Genomic DNA, 21,309 nt, shown 5'->3' with positions numbered 1-21,309 from the left:
TCCATGGCAATATGTCCAAAATTAACACATGAAAAACAATAACCATTAAATAAAAAACATACTTGGAAGATTTGTCATTCTTCTTTGAAGGTGGTGTTGTAGTTCTTTATCTTGATTCCTTTGGTATCATTCTTTGGAGTTACAACGTTCTTATTTGGTTCAATCATCTTCTCAATCTCACTGTGCGAAGATGTGAAGCTTTTACCTTCATCAATTGGAGCCTTACCTATTATTTTTGCAAATTATTTATCTCTCCTACCCATAACCTATAAATGGTATTTCTCTTTGAGCTTGTTGATCTCGTTAAGCATTGCATCAACTTCTTCTTTATTTTGAGCAAGACTTTCGTGAAACCATATTTTCAAGATCTCCCTTCATTTTTCTACCTCCTTAACCTATAGCTTGAGAAGAGTGGTCTTCTCTACTTCTCTATTGAGAGACTCTATCTATTCCTTTTTCTCCTCATTTTAAATCTTGAGACTCCTTAGTTCAGCTGAAGAGGTTTCCAATTCCTTTTTCTGGTCAACTGCAAATATGTACCTTTGATGATTCCTTCCTTTCAATTTCTGCTTCTTGCATATGTTGTTTGAGCTTGCTAATCTTTGCAAATGCTGGGTTGAGTTCTTACTACTTCTATTGGAATTCTCTCTTGAGGTCTTATCTCTCTGTATTCTTGAATTCTTCCAATTGAGTTATAAGAATTCTAATCATCTTTTGAGACTCTTCATTTTCTTTTAAGATTTCTTTTTCTATCTTTAATTCTTCTTCCAAAAGTGCTGTCATTTCCTTTTGAATTTTGAGTTCGTTTATCAACTTGATCCCTTGATTTTGAAACTATGTCTTCCTCATTTCCCTAATTTCTTCATCATAACTATAAGGATCTAAATTTTCAATAACATCTTGACCTGATTGCTTTGTTGAATAGAGATTATGAATTTTTTCCCAAAATGTTTTAGCTGTTGAACATTGACCAAGTTTTGATTTCATAGAATTTGGGAAAAAATTCAAAATTACATTCATGGCCTTTGAATTATACCTTTTACCTTCATCGGTAGATGTGTCTCCATAAATAATTGATTCCCATACTCCATGTGCCTGTGGATTTACTTCCATCCTAGATTCCCATATCCAGTAATTATCTACATGAAAATTAGGGGTTGGTTCACAATACTCAATTTCTTTAGATTTTTTTGTACCTCTACCTTCCTTTGAAATCCTTCCAACCTGCTTCTTTGAATTTCCCATATCTATGCTCTAAAAATTTCCTTCTAGCGGTTAAGTTGTTATTGAAGGAACCAAGCTCTGATACCAATTGTTTGAAATACTGAGAGGGTAGTGAATCAGTATTTCTTAGCAATTGGCACCTTTTAATATTTTTCAAAGCATTATTTAATGTTCAATTATTATTATTTCTCCTCTCCATATGATCATCAACAATAATCAAAAGTAGACAACACCATACAACAATGCAGAAAAATAAAACATAGGACACAAATATTTTTAGGTGGAAAACCCCCTCTGGGTCAAAACCCTTTGAATGCTTCTTTAGCAATTGTCTTCTCCCTATTAAAATAAAATTGATTACATAAAGATTTTAGCTACAACTGAAGAAGGTGTCAACCCCCTAGTCCATAGGCTATAACCTGTAGGATGCTACTAGACCCTAATATCCTATTGCAACAAGGACACCCTAGCACCCTGTAGATCAGGCCACAACCTGATGAGTACCATAACAATCTATTTGCTAGTTGCTATCAGAAAGGATGCTTCATTGCCCTGTTAGGTTATTAGGCACAACTAAATGGATGCCACAATGCCCTGTGCAAGCCACAACTTGTGCTAGCTCCACCCTGCCACCCTAAAGTGTTCTCAGGCCACAACCTGAAGATGATTCCAATCACCTAGAATAGCCGGTAGATCACGTTTCACAATTTTCACAATAGATCCCCTGTACTCTAAATCAATGTAGAATAGTTGTAAGAAATATGTAGAATAAATGTCGAATCCTTCTAGTTGTTGATCACTATTCCAACGAACTCATCACTGCACAATGCTACACATTAGGTTATCATTGTTCAATTGCACATCACTATCACTCCTCAATTGCACATCACTATCATTGCACACATAGATACCTACATGTCTAATCACTACTCAACATCAAGAGCTGAAAACATTGGCTACCACTACACATCACGAACGAATAAGCATCATGGCTCATATGAAGAAAATCATCCTTCACGCTGCTTCACTATTCCAAAATACTCCCAATGATGCAACAATCTGACATTGCTATCAAATTATGGCACAAACAAAGGTGCCTAAGGGCATCCCTATGACATGCTACAATTCTCTCAGGTTATGTCCATGAAGAGCTAGTAACAGACATGTAAACACTTCTTCTCAACTGGTCAATCCCTGTTATCCATCCTTATGTCAAAAAACTGTAAAACAAGGTGATCTTTCACTCAAAATCATGCTACATGCAAGGTTACAATTTTGTCATTGTACACACTCTAGGTCATCACTACAATACCCTAGATCATGACTAGTACACATTCCAAGGTTATCACTGCAACCTATAGGTCAAGTCAAAGTCAAGGTGTCATGATACAAACCAAACCAATTCATGCTCAATAGTCATAAGTCAACCAATTTTTATCAATTCAAGTCAAGTCAATGATGAATTATTAGGATCTTGTCAACTGTCATGAATGAATTGCTAGGTGTGAAGTGAGTTAAGTTAGGTCAACTCAAACATTTCTTTAAGGATTGATATCCCATCATCATTGTATCAAGATTCATTATCACTACAGAAGTCAAACATTGTAACTGCAGAAGTCAAACATCATGGTCAATGGTTAAGACACTTGTATGTAAATTTTCTTGTCAAACTAAAGGCACTTGTCATGAAGATTAAAGATCAAAGTCAAGGTATAGTTGATGTGTCAGTCATATGATGTCACAGTTAGGTAGGGTCAAGGTCAAACATTCATAGATTCTTGCTTGAAATTCCAATTATATTTAATAAGTCTAAACTCAAACAAGGCCACCCTATGTGGAATGCATGTAAAAAAACATAAGCTGATGTATCACACTTCAACTCTTCCTCCAATCTTTCAAACCTTAGATGCCAACCTGTTATCAAGAAATCAACTTCTGAAACTAATGTTGAAGACAAAAAATACATCCAATGTCAATGTATCAACTGCTCATCTCAATAATGCTTGTTAAATCTATGTCATTGTTTGTGCAATAACATAGAAATACTGTTCACTGTATCATGTCAAAGTCAACAATGTCAAATTACAATCACTGATAATGTCAATACAAGCAACAAATTACTTATGCAAGGAGCTCATCTTTCCACAAGATGTGTCATTAATCATGAAGGTTTTTGTTGTAGCATAATTTCATCAAATGATAAAGGATGCATCTGTCTTTTAACAAGATTGTTTCACTGTTGTTACTATGTCATGATGATACCTAAAGGAATAGACCTACTTCTTCACTTTTTTGCAACAAGTCATCAGCCAAACATGAAACCAACTCATGCTTCATGTGCCCTAACTGCGGTTGTTGTGGAAGCCCTAGTCATATGGTGTTTTCCCAAACGGATCCCAAAACCAACCAAAAATAAAATGAGTCACAAATCATCTCTCAGATTTCTAATCTTAGTTGGTCTAAAATCTAGTGACCTGGATCATCACAGAAACAACATTAAAAAAAATTCAAACAATGATATTGTACCTTGTAATTTTCTGAGGAGTAAACCACTAATTCAACATTGTTGTGTACCTGAGGGAGGCCGAAAATCACAGAATTAGGAGGCCTAAAAACACAAAAGTTCTCCACCAAAATTTTAGAGTTATGTTTGAGATGTTTTTTGTTTCTTATGTATGCACTAGGTATCCTTTTATAATGTATGGAGAGGGCTTTATAAGATGAATGTTAGAGGTTTCTTAAGGCCTTAAATCAATTAAATTTTTGAATAATAAATACCTTACGTACTAAGGAAAGAGGGCCGTTGGCCATGAGGGAATTTATAAGGTTTTTATTATTATGTTTTTGTTATTTTAAGACCCTAAATTAATACCCTTCCTAGATTATATTATGTCAAAAATCAACAACACCCTTGAATAATTATAAATAATAATAATGACTAACCCTTAAGAGCCTTATTTAATATTTGAAAGAAATTATTGGCTTAGTCCATATGGCCCTACCCGAGTGTGAAGTCAATGATTGAGTTACTACCTTTAGATCCTGTAATTATTCAACTTATACATGGTCATATTACGGTGAAAATCCCTATCATATATAGATAGTTCTAGGAGGAGGTGTCATGTCACTACTCCCTGGGGTTTAGCCCACAAAACTGGGCCTTCAACTTCAACCTCAATTTTCTCTCAAATCCGGGGGAACCATGAGGTGTACCATATATCAACAAAAACATCGTTTCTAGGAGAATCTAATGACATAAATATCTGGAATAAACTCAATGATTTGACCTACAAAAACCTTCGACAAAGTTGGGGCACATCCTCAGTCCAGGGAAACCAAACCACAATACTTGGGATTTTAACCACCCAACAATATAGATCCTGTCTTGATGTAATCCGAAAATTACTACGAAGAATTAGTTAACCATTTCACATCAACGATTGGTGTTTTTGGTCAAATTCAAACCCAATAAACTCCATGGGTTGACATCAATGACAACACCATCCAACAAGGATGAGGACCTCAACGATATATTTTACCTGTTGTAGAGTTAGAGTCATGTGCACGATGGTGACAACACCATTCACTACCATCTCCAGGATGGGCTACTCTATAGGCTAGATAAGTTATGTGATCCTAAAGTTGAGAGTTTGCAGCTAATTAAAAAGGTTACCCTTGCAAGGTTGTAGGCAACTTTGGTGTAGTGAAGGCCATGGTGAACTTAAGGAGGCATGTTTATTGGTCCATGATGCAAGAGAAGGTATATAGATTCATAAGAGAATGCATGATTTGTTATACCAACAATCCTAGCAATATGAAATTCAGTCTACATCATCCCTTTCTTGTACCCACTCATCCTAGGGAAAAAATTCTATGGACTTTGTGGGAGGTCTACCAACAACTAGGAAGGGACATGAATACATATTTATGGCAGTTTAGAGGTTCAATAAGATATGTGTTTTGATGCCCTGTAAAAAGACCATTAGTGGACAAGAAGGAGCAAACTTGTTCTTTTTAGAGGTATGGGTGCACTTTGGGATGCCGAGGAGTATCATTTTAGATAGGGACACAAGATTTCTTAATGACTTTTGCAGTACATTGTGGTCAAATATGGACACAAAGTTGAAGAGATCTACGAAATTCCATCCATAAAAGAATGAGTAGACAAAAGTAGTCAACAAGAATTTGGTGAAACTTTTAAGGGGATATAACTAGAAACATCCAAAAACCTGGTATGAAAATCTAGTATATACAACATTCTTACAATAAATTAGTCCAAACTTCTATAGGAAATTCTACATTTCAAACTCTTTTTAGATATTTATCACCTTTGCCTTTAGACATTGCATATCGGAAGAAAGGAGTGAATGAATATATTAAAAGAGACACATTGAGGGATGGAAAAATTATAGAGAAGACTAGTCAGATCCATATACAAGTACAAGAGACACTCCAATAGTCATAGGATAAATATAAGGCTAGGGATGATCAACATTGAATGATTTCAGGGTGGGAGATAAAGTATGGCTATAAATTAGAAAGGAGATGCTACAGGGGAGATTCAACAATTCCATTCTCCTAGGGGTGATATGGCATACTCTTATGATGGTACATATGGAACTCTTCTGTTAAATCTGAAATTGTCTCATTCAGGAAATGTCACCCTCAGTCACTCATCAGAATGTTTGGGCATCCAAACCTTGATAGGATAAACTCGAATATGAACTTCGTAGCACTGTTTGTACTCCAATCCTTCATAGGTTGTGCCTCGGCCCACCTGGTTAAGTACATTGTCACAGTAATAATATAACATGCTCCCGTCTTCTTTCTTGGTGGATGAATAGGTCCAATGAAGTCAATTTCCCATTTATCAAATTCTTGTAACATGACTTGTGCATTTAATGGAATTTCATCCCTTCGTGATGGTCTTTCGGTCCTTTGACACACATCACATGCACTGCGGTATCCCTTGGAATCTTTATGTACCATCGGCCACCATAATCTTTCTCGTAGGATCTTCTACGTAGTAGCCTTGCATGCATATTGTCCTCCAACGACACCACCATGTGCTTTAGCTAGAATATTGTGTCTTTCATATTCAAGAACATATCAATGTAGAACTTCATCTGAAACCATCTTAAATAATTTCCCTACAATCACAGAGAAATTAGCCGCCCTAAAAACTAATTCCTTATTTTGTTGTGTTGTATAGCTGTCAGGGGCTATGCCAGTAAATAAAAGTTGAATAATTTCTGTAAAATTCTCATTCGCAACCCTGACAACAAAGGGTTGTGCGTAAGGTAATCCTTCATCAATATTTGTAGGCTCTTCGCCATTATCAATCCTGGAAAGGTGGTTCGGTCCAACATTCAATCTCTTGGGCTTCACTATTACATAAAAATCATATTCTTGGAAAAGGAGAAACAATCTATAGATTCCCCCCTCAACACAGGCTTATTGACTAGGTACTTCAAAAAAGAATGGTCCATGTACATCTTAAAGTGCACACCTAGCAAATAATGCCTGAACTTCTGTAGTGCATAAACCATGGCCAATTATTCGTGCTTTGTGGTTGAGTAGTTCTTCTCAGCCTTAGATTGTTTCTGACTGGTGAAGGAAATTGGGTGATCAATATCTCCTGCCCATGGTTGAGTTAAAACGACTCCCAACCCTATGCAAGACACATCCACATGCACATGAAATTCCTTCTTCCAATTTGGGAATACTAGGATTGGTGTTGTAACCATCTTATCCTTCAGATTATCCAATCTCTTCTAACAATCATTGTCCTAGCAAAACATAGCATCCTTCTTAAACAACTTTTCCATGGGCACAATGATCTTCATGTATGCCTTAACAAACTTCCTATAGTACGAAATATGACCCAATGTTGCACGTAACTACTTTACATACCTTAGGGGCTCCAGATTGATAATTACAATGATCTTAGCAGGGTCTACCATTAATCCATGCTTACAGAAAACATTGCCTAAAAATATTCCATAAGGTACAAAAAAAATTATTTCTTCAAGTTCAAGGAGATTTGATACTTCCTACATGTATCCAACATTAGGTGCAGACTAGAGACATGTTTTTTGACCAAACCAAGAACTATCCAATCATCGAAGTAGACTTCCAAAAACTTATGAATGAATTCCTTGAATGTTACGACATCCACCCTTGAGAAAATCGCAGGAGAATTTTTTAGTCTGAAAGGCATGACTATATATTGGAATGAACCCCATTCTATAGAAAAGGTAGTCTTACTTATATCCTTCGGCACAATCTTAATTTGGTGGTATCCTGAGAATCCATCTATAAATGAATAAGCTTCCTGACCGCCAACATTCTGGAGAACTTCATCTGTAAATGGCGTAGGGAATGGATCATGTTCACATGCATCGTTTAAATTCGGTAGATCTACGGGGATTCTCATAGCACCCTTCATTTTCTTCACTTGGACCACCATAGGAATGACCCATTTAGATTCTTATACATCCTCAATTATTCGGGCCGTGAGCATCTTATCGAGTTCATCTCATACCTTTTCTTCGTATTTTGGATTCAACTGATATGGGCGCTACTTAACTGGCTTCACATTAGGTTTTAAAATGATCTTCATCATCCCCAAATCTCATACTATCCATTTTAAGTCAAAGAACTTAGTTGGAAATAAATCCTAATATTCATGTAATAATTTAGTTACCTTATCCATTGTATCTTCATCCCAATAGTCGCCAATGTTTACCTATTTTGTGCACACCAGTTGTGAAATATCAGGGATCCCTACATTAGGTCCACCAACTTCATGTTGTCCCTATGATTCAATGATATTAATATTCTGTGGATCCTCATCACCTTCTTTCGTTGTAACATTGTAACATTCTAAAGCATGTTGTAGTTGTGTGCTCTAGTCAAGACTCAAGTTGTACCCATGTGATAGGTTTTACGGGTGTTTGGAATATTGTTTCTTTAATTTCCTGGAGCGCTTCATCAATGTATTTGAACCCATCTCCGAAACTGAACGTCAGCAAGAAAATTTCTTTCATCTCATCCCAATCAGTAGTCCCATGTCGCAGCTCCGTCTCTAAATACTAGTTCTTTGGGATAGCATCTAGGGCATGAATAAAGATATGCACCCACTTAGGTTGAGGTATCTCACACCATGCCTTAGTCCATCGTGCTAGATGTTCACGCGAATCATCCTTCCTTGTGTATTTTTCAGTGAGTCGGGTGTTTGCATAGCCAGATCTTAATTGCATCATTGTACGACATTCCTTCCAGTCAGCAAAATTATCCTTGTGCGTACCCCACCATCATGTAGGTGTAGCTCTTAATGCTAGATCAAAGGCCTGGAATCGATGTTCCTATGGTACATACCTTTAAAAATGGTCAAGAAATATATTGAAATCATCCAAGCCATCATAATTGGGTAACTTACGTACCTCAATAGATACACAATGTAGCAATTTTGTAAGCCGATTACATTGCGGCATAGAGACCTCATGCAACTGGTTCTTCTTATTTTCTATATTTTCTTCTGAGTCTGATTGGTAGGAATTATCCTTCTCCCAATTTATCCTTCCATCCGCAGTGGGATTGATCCAATGTTCATTTTGCACAATTAACTTATATATGTGCTCAATGTATTCATCTTCATAATAGTCATGGTTCAGTTCTACGTACCATGAACCCTCAGCTGGATCCAACAGGACAATTAATCGAAGTTTACTCTTTTCAAATACCATTCTCCGCTTCTTTAATTTAATGATTTCTTTCATGTCAAAGGCCCAATAAATCTTGAGAAATACTGGGTATGGATTACTATCATCGACAATCTTGATAACTTTAAAATTAGCCATTGCTCTTGCACCTTCAATATCTATAGTTACTCCATGAAGGCACCCCATTGGAATTATATTTTGTTTATTTGCCATGCGTATCTGAATTTGAAACCATTGTAACTTAGGATTTCCCATATGTTCCCTAGTCTGCTTCGACACTATGTTAGCATCAGAGCCCAAGTCTAGGATTATCTGATCTATTTCGAAGTCCCCAATGTGCATAGTAAACCCATCTCCCTACCAATTCTCTTCTTCCTTTGCTTCACCTTATTGATTGTGCATTGTCCTAGTAATGGCTTATCCTTGATGGTGCATTTTTGTTTCAGCTGTTGCAGTCCTTCTACTGCCTTCTGATCCCGTAATAACTTCATGTATGTTTTCAAAAATGATTTTAAGACTGTCGGATCTGAATCTTGTGTTGCAGTAGTGTCTTTTGGTTTCTCCTTTCGTGAGACTATTGGTATCTAGTTCTGAGATGTAGAAGCACTTGGACCCATAAAAATATTTCTTGCCTCCATGAATGTCTCTTTTTCTCTATGTAAATCAAACTCAACATTCTTCTCATCGGCTTTTCAAAACCATGAAACTGATACTCGCTAGTTTCCTTTGACGTTGTCTTCACCAGCTGCTACACTGCTTCACGTGACTATGTTGATACTGGGATCATCTTCGTGTGACTCGGATATCATCATATGAATATTATGCATTGTCTGCTAGTTCTTCTTCTCATGCATCTTTGTTATTAAGCTTAGGAAATCTTCTATAACATTATCAAATTGAGGATAATACTGACATGAAGGGTGTGTTGGATTATTACAATCGCGTGCAAAGTGTTTTGGTTATTTGCAGTTGTAATAAATAATCTGGTACCGAGCTCTTCTAGCTCCTCCTCCTCATCCTCTTCCACGTCCTTGGAATCCTTCGTGATTTGTAGGCGAGCCTGGGTCATTCTTCACATGATTTTCAACCTACATTTTATACAAGAGAGTTATGTCCATCATTAGTTGATAGCTTTGACAAATCCTCTCATCATGACCAACCGATTTACAAAATTAACAGAAGAGTTGTTTTGGAGACTATATAAATTTTTGTAACAGGGAACAATTATCTATCGAATGTTGTCCTGATACTTGGCAGATGCTACACCAGGTACCTGCACCAGTTCTTGATCGAGCGGGAGATTTCGTCTTTAGCAGGTTAGGACCTCTTGCAACTATATAATCCCAGAATAAAGGGCAATGATCCTTATGATGAAATTCAACATTGCATTTTGCGCACCAAAATTTAGAATGTTTCTCTAGGCTTGCTAGCTGTGCTTGGATTTTCTAAACTCCTACATTTGTATCCTAGATCGACGATGATTCTAGCTTCATCATGATTTCCAATGCTTCGGCCTGAGACCCAATCTTCTGCTGAGATAACGATAATGTTAATTGAGGTAATAGTGAAGCTATATACTAGTCCCAATGTTGTTCATCTGAAATATGATCGTTAGCTTGACTTAGTAATCACTTTAGTCACTGATCTATATCCCATGCAGACTCATTAACCCTCTGCTTGATCTCCTTGATTTCGGTCACACACTGAGCTTGCAAATTCGGCTTCGTAAATTCCACACTCGATGCATCCTTTGTGTTAGCTAATGAAGTAGCTAGATGAGTTGTGTTGCATCTAATGTAAAAAGTAAGCGCTCTGTCGTGTAGCGCTGTAACTAGTTGTGCTTTCTTCATTTCACTATCATTTATTTTCCACACTTTCCACACAACCTCTATGACGAACGAAAATTGATCGAGATCCTCTGATCCCTGACCCCTAAATACATGCTTTTTCACTGTATTTTCCATACTGAATGGTGGATGTGGAGGTGGGGGTATAAGTGGATGTATAGGTGTAGGTGTAGGTGTATGAGGTAGAGGCAAAGGTGGAGGTGGAGTGGATGGATGTGGAATTCCATAAGTACCCTGATCTACTATTTGCATTGCACCTTTGAGCATATTAGGGCTACTTCTTTCTTCTTCACTTTTAGACTCTTCCAATAAGGGACTATATTCCCTTTTGACGAATTTTTCTAGATCTACTCTAAATCGCTTTCCACTTCGTCTAGATCCTGTCAGGCCCCTCTTAAAAATTAAGGTAAAGGCATAATCCCATTTTCACACAAAATAATTTTAATCCATGTTTTTAGCGCTTTCACGTACTTACCTCTAGGTCCTTTGAAGAATCATCATTCAACTTCTCTATAAGACACAAATTTATTTGTTGCAAATATAGTGATGAAACCACCCAAGATACTATCAATCCAATAATCCACAACCCTTGAAACCTTATAATAAAATTCTTCAAGATGTTTGACTAATTCTAGAGTCCACACAATAGGATCATCGTGCTTCCCAGTAGGTTCTCTATCCGCTAATTTGGACATCCACTTATTTAATTCACAAGGGAATGTCCAAAAGAAAACTTCGTGTACTTCTGTGTAGAGATAACACTGTAACCACTTTTCTTTTGAGAAGCACAAATTCCTATTTTCCTCGGCTACGAATTTGTGCAACTTATGATCTATCCACTTGTCGATTTCCTTCTAAGTTTGTATCCCCTTATGCCACATCACACATCCCTCGAATAGATCTTGGTCCTGACAATGGAACCATTTGTTGGCTTGAGGGGGCTTAGACCCAGGCTCAGAGTTAGGTGCGCTAACCAACAAAACCCTACACTACCGGCCCTTTCAGAAACAACCCGCATAGTGCAGGGTGTAGTCTCACCTAAGGTAGTATTGGGGGATGCTAGAACTAGACTTCTACATCCATAAGGCTATGTGATGTGGGGTTAAAGTGTTTCATTAATTTTAAGCCAGATCTTACCTTCCCGAACCCTTATTCATGAAATTTCTGAACTTAAAGTGATTTTTAACTAAACAAAGTTGTAAATTTCACGTAAACGTCTAATCATGCATAAAATAAAATATAATAGTAGATGTAGATCTTCATGGAGTACTTAAGAGAAAATATAGATAAATGTCATTTGATTGCGCGTAAATACCAAAAATACACAAGTATATAAAAATAGACACATAATTTCTTCAAGTATCCTTTTTTACTTCAAATCTTCCTTATACAAAATCTCCAGACCCTGCACACACAGCTATACAGGCCTGCTCACTCAACAACGTACTTACCAAGGTCTCCACCCACTCAGCTGTAGGAGCCTTCCCCTTCTCCAAACACGGAAAGATCATACAAACTCATAACATATCAAAATCCCATTCAATTCATTCAATTATTTCCTTAGACTCACCAATACACCCTTTTATATAGTCTTTCTATTACAATACCATGTTACGAAAACCATGGGAGGATCTCAAAACAATACCAAAATTTAAGGGGTTTTGACCTTCCTAAAACCCCTTGACTCATACTGACCTATGCGCTGCTCTTTGCTCCTCAAAATGCGGAGACTTTACAATATTTTATTGAAATATGACATAGGGGACCTCGTCCCAACACTCTTGCCATTGGGGGAACACCATCTTATGTGTCCAACGACACCTACAACCAACAATACTACTAAAAAGAAAAACATACTGCCCATGGAGATTTATAACTTAGCTCATTGTAGTATTTACAATGATCATCGTGGTGAGAAGCAAATCAACATGAGAAACATAACAACACGACAACCATAATGACATGACACCCATACTTCTTATTGGAGCTTTATAACATAACTTACCATATACATATATACATATACTAGAATACAAAACCAAAGTATATATCGAAGACATCCGCTCAAGAAGCGAATAGGGAAGGATACATAATGAACATCTAATCGGACATCTCTGAGGTAGTTTCATCGGGCCCAAAGTTCTTCCACTACACTTTAACTTGCTCGATTTCTCAATTCCACAACATGATCATATTTCTCTACAAAATGCACTAAGGTTCTAGCTATAATTCTCCTTCTGCCTCCACTTGCAATAAATACTAGTTAATCACATGATAAACATCTTGAACATACTTCTTAAGTAATGACACATCGAAAACATCATGGAATTTGAGTATCGGAGGGAGTCCAAGTCGATAGGCTACTATTTTTATCCTTTCAAGGATCCTGAAAGGTACACAACATCGAGGTGCCAACTTGGCACATGATCCAATCCTTCTTGGGCTTGATTCGAAAGTACACCTATTCCCCTATAACAACCCTCACAAAAATTCCATGTAATAAATGTTAACAAAGGAAAAATAATAACCACGGTTGATGGGACACTTATTCCAAGCTAAATGTTGGGAAAGACATCTTAGTGTGGGTTTTCATTTGGTTTATTATGGCTAAGGAAATTGGCAAGGGAAATGGTTAAGGATTTGGAAAGGAAAGCTTACATTTTTGGCACATTTATTTATGAAAATAAGGGAAATTAGGAGAAAAGGAAGGTGAAAGGTCACAAGTTGCACTTGAGGAGGAAAATGAAGGAAACTAATGGAAAATGAAGAAACTAGAGGCCTAATTGATAAAAAGGATTTTTAGGATCAATTGGTACCTTTTGTTAATTCAATTTTGGAGCTCTCTAATTATTCTCTCTCTCTCTCTCTTCGACACTTCGAGTTTTCTTGGAGGACTTTGGCATTGGATAAAGAAATGAAACAGAGGAAAGAGGAGGGAAGGAGAAAGCAAGGAAGAGTAGGATCGATAAGTTGTGACAGTATAATGTGCATGTATCGATTTGAATCAAGGAACATTTTAAGGATGGAAATTTATCCTAAATTTTAGAAAGCTTGGCGAATATTACTAGTCCCTAATATGAAAATTATAAAATATTTGGTCATATCTTTGTAAAAATATTCAAAATTTTAATGATTTTATATATAGTATCTATATAATTTTGGTGATATTTAAGGTGAAATAATTTTATACTATAAAAGTTGGGCGAATCATTTTTAGAGAAAATGGAAATTAGAAAATGTTTTTTTTTGGAAAACCAATGGAAAATTAGACCACTTGCGAATATTAGCCCCATAATTTTTCCTTGATTTGAATGTGTGTTGATGGTGGGGAAGCAGGCCTTAGAGACAACCTCTCTAGTCTGCCAGCAAGTTCTTCAATATCTCGGTCTACTGGCATTTCTTTTGGATTGGGCGCATTAGTCATTAAACTGATGGTTCATGCCTTTTAATACACTCACTATCAGTCTTCTACAAACAATGCTTTTCCTGGAAGTGCTTACGGAAGAGCCCAACTGTCATAAATTACAGCATTAGATTGTAATTATATATATACGCTACAGCCACATGTATTACTATATCCAATAGTTCCCAAACCTTATACGCAGCCGAAGTCATACATATATATAACAGGCATGATTTGTAAATGGAGCGCACGCACAACTGATTTTAGAACCTTCTGATACTAATATCTTCCTCGGAAATTAAATAGCAGATATACAATAGGAACAATGAATCTTCAGAAGATTGTTAAAACTACGTATATAACACGCGGACGATATATATATCTATATAAATCGCTGGCTATGATTACCTACGCACCTTCCATGGTCCTTTTCTACACCGGAATGGTCTCAAACCGTGATAACGCTGGCTAATTTATACATATGAATATATTCTGGTTCCAGACTTTAACTTCATCGCAGAAGATCATTATACCGTGGCCACTCTATCCACGAACGCATCGCCCACAACATTTCAAAGTTCTGCGCTGGCATCTAAACACAGTGATAATAATTCGCAGGTAAAACATTCAATCATGAAACAGAGATAATAATCTTGGATAACAGAGGCATGCGCAACCATTATTTAAGCTGTAATTCACCATGAGAGAAAACGAATTCATCATCATTCCACAGCCAAATCGCATAAGAAAACTAATTCATTTATTAACGCACAATGAAGGCGCATGAAGGACAAAAACAAATCATTAAAAAACACATATCTTTTATTCCACAGTCTTTTTATGAGTATGTACATGACAGAGAACTGAATTGAATGAATCCGAGCGCATAAGTTTGTTCTTTAAAAATATGCTCAAGGCGCTCTTTCCTCTCCCGCTGAGAGATTTTCTGCCTTTTGTTTTATGATCAAAGTAGGCATTTTATCCTTATCTTTTACAAAAGCCAGCTTTTCCCTTTTTCCCATAATGATTTAAAGCATGAAGCTTTATTCTCCCTCTTATCCTAATTTTAACTGAAAAACATAAAAATTCTATCCTATTTCCCTCATATCCTTTTAGAAAAAGAATATTTACATAATCTGCTTTATTAAAATAACAAAATACTAAAATTATCACACCCCCCTTTTCATGGTCTTGATGCTCCTGCATCATGTGTTTTCCTTGCTATATTTCAGATGTATGGTATTGTGGTTCTTTGTTCTTATGGCATGGGTTTTGTGATGTGAGAGAGTGGTTTTCATCATAGCCTTTCGATTTCCGGATAGCCATGGTGTGATGGGGTTCTACTATTTTGGTTGAGCTAGATTTAAAGATGGATTCGAAGATGAGGGAGGTGGATCTCTAAAGAAAATAACACATGGAGTAGTAACGTGTAAACCGAACTCTAGGTTGTGGTAAATCCATATTTTTTGTTACCTCGATGGGCATAGGAATCCTTGACTGGTGAATGGTGAGATATATGGTAAATCCTAGAGTTGGGTGCTCTCCGTCAGGCCTAGTAATTCCATGATGGGATATGTGGTAAATCCTGGAGAATGGGTCTCAACTTAGGGATGATTGATCCAGTGTGGATTGCTGTAAATTGTGATAGACTAGGAGACATGGAGATTCCTCATGGTGTAGGTGGAGAAATATAGTGGCATCCATGTTGTTTTTTCCTTAGTGATCTCGTGGAGATCATGGTAAATCATGTTATTCCATGTATATTGTTTTGGCCTAGTGATCCGGTGTGGATTATGATAAATCTTGGTTTCTATTGATGAGGGTGAGGTGATTTAGTCTTGGGATGTCCTGGTTGGTTCTTTTATTTTGAGTCCCACATTCATGCTTGGAATATGGAATGGGGGTGAATGGATGAAGACAAAATTGTCTCAGCCATTGCATGGTCGGGTGGAATGTGGTACTCCCATCCCAGATTGGATTTTGGATTCATTAATAAGAGGTTCTTTCCTTGGTATCCTATGTGTAAATGTACTGGTCTATATGTGGATTCTATGGCTGATATAGCCTTGATATTTTTGTTGTTATTATGGTAGTTATAGGCATGTTTTATGACAATCATGATTTATGGCTCTCCTCATGTTTTGATTTGTAAATTAATGAACAATGTATATATGACCTAATATATGATAATGCATCTAATGATATAAGGGAACAATGCTTCTTAGAAATTATTAGATAAGTATGAGACCCTTATGTGTTGAGCCTTGGTATTGCACCAAGGGTGTTGCAACTTCCAGAGGCTCTTAATCTTTAATTATCAACCCGAGGTTTCGTATAAACTTCAAGGTGAGAATGTTATATACACAGTAGATGAATTCTACTTGTGCCCCCTTGTTAGGTCCCTATAATACTAGTGATTACCCCATTACTATTGTAGTTGTATCCCTTATTAATATGTTTGTGCCCCTATTTCCCCCATATTGTTATTACTGTGCCCCATAGAATCCCTCTACTGTTATTTTTGTGCCTTTATATTATTATTGTTAGGTCGACTTGGTTATATTGTGACCCCTTAGACTCCTATATATAGAAAGGAGGTTTTGTCATTTTTATCATTCAAGAATTGTTCATTTGTGTAATTTAAAGGAGGTTTCCCCCTCGAAGAGGCTGAATTGTAAGGTGTTCATCTATCTTTTCTATCCTTTTGTGAGCTGGTTTTAGAACATTTGGTATCAGAGCTTTGAATTCTATGGTTTTGCTGCTCCAAACAGGTCATTGTGGAATTTGTGTTATAACTTTTTTTCTGCGACGTTCAGACGCTAAAAAAAAACCCATTTGGGCCGAAATCATTCTGAACCTCAGGTCCAAATTTCAGAGCTTTTTGCGCTATATTTGTAGAGATATGATCTAAGGAAATTGGCCTTTTTACAGACTCCCAAATTACATTCCAAATAGGTGACATGGGGAAAATCCTCATAACTTTTGTTTTGAGCATTAGACTAAAATTTCGTAAGAAGTTACAGAAAGAGGATGGACTATAGTTTCCTCAGTATATCTTTTAGATTCGAAGGTCAAAATAGTGACACGTGGCACTTCATACAATTTTGCTCTTCTGAAAAGGTATATAATCAGGTCATCTTGGGAGATTATGCATAACTCTTTCTTGGAGAATATAAATTTGATAAGACTGGTGGAATTAGAAATAGGATACGTAGGGCTACTGCAGGACATAATTTTAGAATAACAGAGATACATCAGATTCAATATCAAGCTCCTACAAAGTGAAAAAATGTGTGTAGTTTTTTTTAATTTTTGCATAAGCTTGGTTTGAAAAAATAGTTTGAAGGAATTCAAAGGGCATAGTAAAGCATTATTATCGGTAACTGATGCCCCGAGGAAAGAAAATGCAAACACCTAGTAAGAAACCTGAAAGCTTTAGCATGACTCATGAAGAAGAGGAAGAAATGCAACATGATATATCAAAATTATGAGACCAAGTGCAACAAATGTCACTCTCACAAAAAGTAACAAAATCTAAGATGGATGGTTTAAAGAAATGTGTAGAAGCTAAGATGAATGACATAGAAGTTAAGATGTACGATTTGAAGATATATTTGAAGACAGATTTGAAGACAGGCATGGAAGATTTGAAGACGGATTTGACAACGTTTCTTCGAGAAGTGCTTACTAATGGTGAAAGGGTAGTAAAGGAAACTCATGATGAGAAAAAAATAAATGTTAATCATGATTTCATAGACTCTAATGTTGTATCGAAGAACCACCATATTCCAAAATCAATATGAGGAAGTTTGATGGAAAGGATCCCACAACATGGATACTACAGATGGAGCAATTTTTCGATCTTCATAATGTGCAGAATACACAAAAGGTACGTATTGCAACTTTATATTTGGAACCAAATCAGTTTGTATGGTATCGATGGCTTTTCTCTTGTAAACAAATTGTCACTTGGGCAATTTTTACAAAAGATATGACAACACATTATGAGGATACAAAAAGCAACACCTTTTTTAGCCAATTGATAAGTCTCAAACAAAAGGTTTCAATGATGGATCACATTGAGGACTTCCAAAAATAGAACATAAGGGTAAAAGATATTCCAGAGGAGCATAGGATTGATGTTTTCATAGGGACTTTAAAGGATAATATCCAACATGAGGTTCACCTTTGGGAACTTAATTCATTGGAGAAGGCATTCAGGTTAGCAAGAAAAATGGAAAGCAAAATTATTGCAACCAAGAAGCCTACCAGTCACAACTATAAAGATGGAAGTGTTGTTTTCCCATAACCTTCCACAACCTATAAGGTTGACACCACAACAATTGGAAGAAAAAAGGGCAAAAGGGTTTTGTTACAGTTGTGATAGCAAATACACTAAAGGTCATAAGTGTGCTGAGAAGAAATTATTCTACATAGATTTTGAAGAGGAGGAAGAAAAGGAACAAGAAATGTCAAAAGAAGAAGATATACTTTAGGAACAAACCCTATATAAAGAAGTAATGAATTCGTCCATATCTTGTAATGCATTGGCTGGAATTACCACTCCTCAAACTATCAAGATAGAGGGACATATCAAGAAGAAAAAGGTAATAGTGTTGACTGATTTAGGAAGTACCCACAATTTTATTCATTGTAAGATAGCAAAAGAATTGAATTTCTTCCTATATCCAACACCAGAGTGTCAAGTGATGGTTTCAAGTGGAGGAACCATAAATTTCTCTGGAAAGTGCCATAATATCAAGCTATCCATGGGAGAATATGTATTGAATAGCCCAATGCTTTCCATTCCAATGGGAGGTGTTGATGTTGTACTAGGAGTCCAATGGCTACAATCCTTGGGTACAATAGCTTTTAATTTTCAAGAACTTTTGATGAAATTTTATGTGGAAGGAAAGGAAGTGGAATTAAGGGGTATTGCAGGGAAACTGGGAAAGACAATCAGCTCTAACTGTATGACAAAGCTTCTAAAAATAGAATAATGAGGTGTAATTGCACAATTATGTTCGCTAGATGTTTCCACTTTGAAATCATCTATTTCTCCAGATCTCCAAAAAGTCTTGGAAAATCATTCCAAGGTATTTGAGACTCCCAAGTGTCTCCCACCTATTCGTGATCATGATCATGCTATTCATTCGATTCCAGGAATGGTTCCTCCAAACATCAGGCCGTACAAATATCCCTATGCCCAAAAGAGTGAAATTGAGCGTATGGTTACAGAAATGCTAGAGGCTAGTATAATTCAACCTAGTCAAAGTTCTTTCTTTGGTCTAGTAGTATTGGTGCACAAGAAGGATGGATCATGGCACATGTGTTCGGATTATAGGGAGCTCAACAAGCTCACTATTGAAGATAAGTTTCCCATTCCCATCATTGATGAATTATTGGATGAATTGCATGGATCAATTTACTTCACCAAGTTGGATCTTCATTTAGGATATCATCAAATGAGAATGAAGACTGAAGACATTCCAAAAACAACATTTAGAACTCATGAGGGTCATTATGAGTTTTTGGTCATGCCTTTTGTCCTTACCAATGCACCTTCTACATTTCAAGGTTTGATGAATTCCATTTTGAAACCCTTCCTTAGAAAATTTGTGTTAGTATTTTTTGATGATATACTAATCTACAGCAAGTCTTGGAAGGATCATGTTGAACATGTTGACAGGGTGCTACAACTATTGGAGGAGAAACAATTATATGCAAAAATATTCAAATGTTTCTTTGGATTACAAGAGGTGGAATATCTGGGTCATATTGTATCTCATGAAGGAGTTAAGGTATACCCTAGCAAAATTAAAGCCGTTAAGGAATGGAAAATCCCCACATCCATAAAGCATCTGCGAGGATTTCTCGGGTTGATAGGGTATTATCGTAAGTTTGTTAATAATTATGGGAGAATAGCAGCATCTCTAACCACATTATTGAAGAAAGATGCATTTTCATGGACTCCGGAAGCAGCAAAGGCATTCGAACATCTTAAAGAGGCAATGTTCCAAGCATCGGTCTTAGCTACACCGGATTTCACAAAAACCTTTATTGTGGAATGTGATGCTTCAAGAAATGGAATTGGTGTTGTTTTAATGCAAGATGAAAGACCCATTGCTTTCGAAAGTTGTCCAATCAAGGAAAAGTTTTTACACAAAGCTATTTATGAGAAGGAAATGTCGGCAATACTACATGCACTTAAGAAATGGCGACCCTACCTAATGCGAAGACACTTCAAGGTAAAAACAGATCATTATAGGCTTAAATACTTTTTAGAACAAAGATTATCCTCTAAAGAGCAACAAAAATGGGTCACAAAGATGTTGGGTTATGACTTTGAAATCATCTACGAAAAAGGGAAGAAAAATGTTGTGGCAGATGCACTCTCAAGAAAGGATGAGGATGTGGAAGCATTGTTGTGTGCCATTTCTATTATCCAACCAGATTGGATAAACGAAGCAAGGGAGGAATGGAAGAATGACAAAGAAGTGTGGGCACTTATTCAAAAGTTACAACAATATTCCAGTACATTTGACACATTTAGCTGGAAAAATGATTCGTTATGGTACAAAGATTGTCACTTGATCACTAGGTCGTCTCTGCACTACGACTATCCTTTACATTCTTCTTCCAGGAGTTAATCTCCCTTATTTTCAATAGAGGAATGGTACTGGAGCCCTAATAATCAACTAGGTCACTTGATTATTAGGGCTCCAATACAATTCCTCTATTGAACATAAGGGAGATTAACTCATGAAAGCAGAATGTAAAAGATAGTCCTAGTGTAGAGAAAATAAATGTTGTCAACTTGTAAATGCTATGAAAGAATGCAAGATTTGTGCTAGGTTGTAGAAAAGAAAGTACTCTAATTTGAAATCAATCATCTAGTTACTAGGTTTCCTTGAAAATAGAAGATCGTCCTCCCAATTTAAAACTCAAGAATTCATGCATTATTTAACTAATTCACATGTGCATACTAAGCAAGGTCTCGATTTCCAAATTCGGAATGAAAGAACTAATGCTATTCGCTTTTGCAAGAAAGAAAAAGGAATGAAAGGAATGGCCTAGGAGGTACTTACGGTAATGGAATCCAAGTGGAGGG

This window comes from Pinus tabuliformis, chromosome J (genome assembly GCF_031772625.1).
Source record: "Pinus tabuliformis cultivar Carrire ecotype Pingquan chromosome J, CPIR1, whole genome shotgun sequence".
In the NCBI taxonomy this organism is placed as follows: domain Eukaryota; kingdom Viridiplantae; phylum Streptophyta; class Pinopsida; order Pinales; family Pinaceae; genus Pinus; species Pinus tabuliformis.
Note: the sequence above shows the minus strand (reverse complement) of the source record.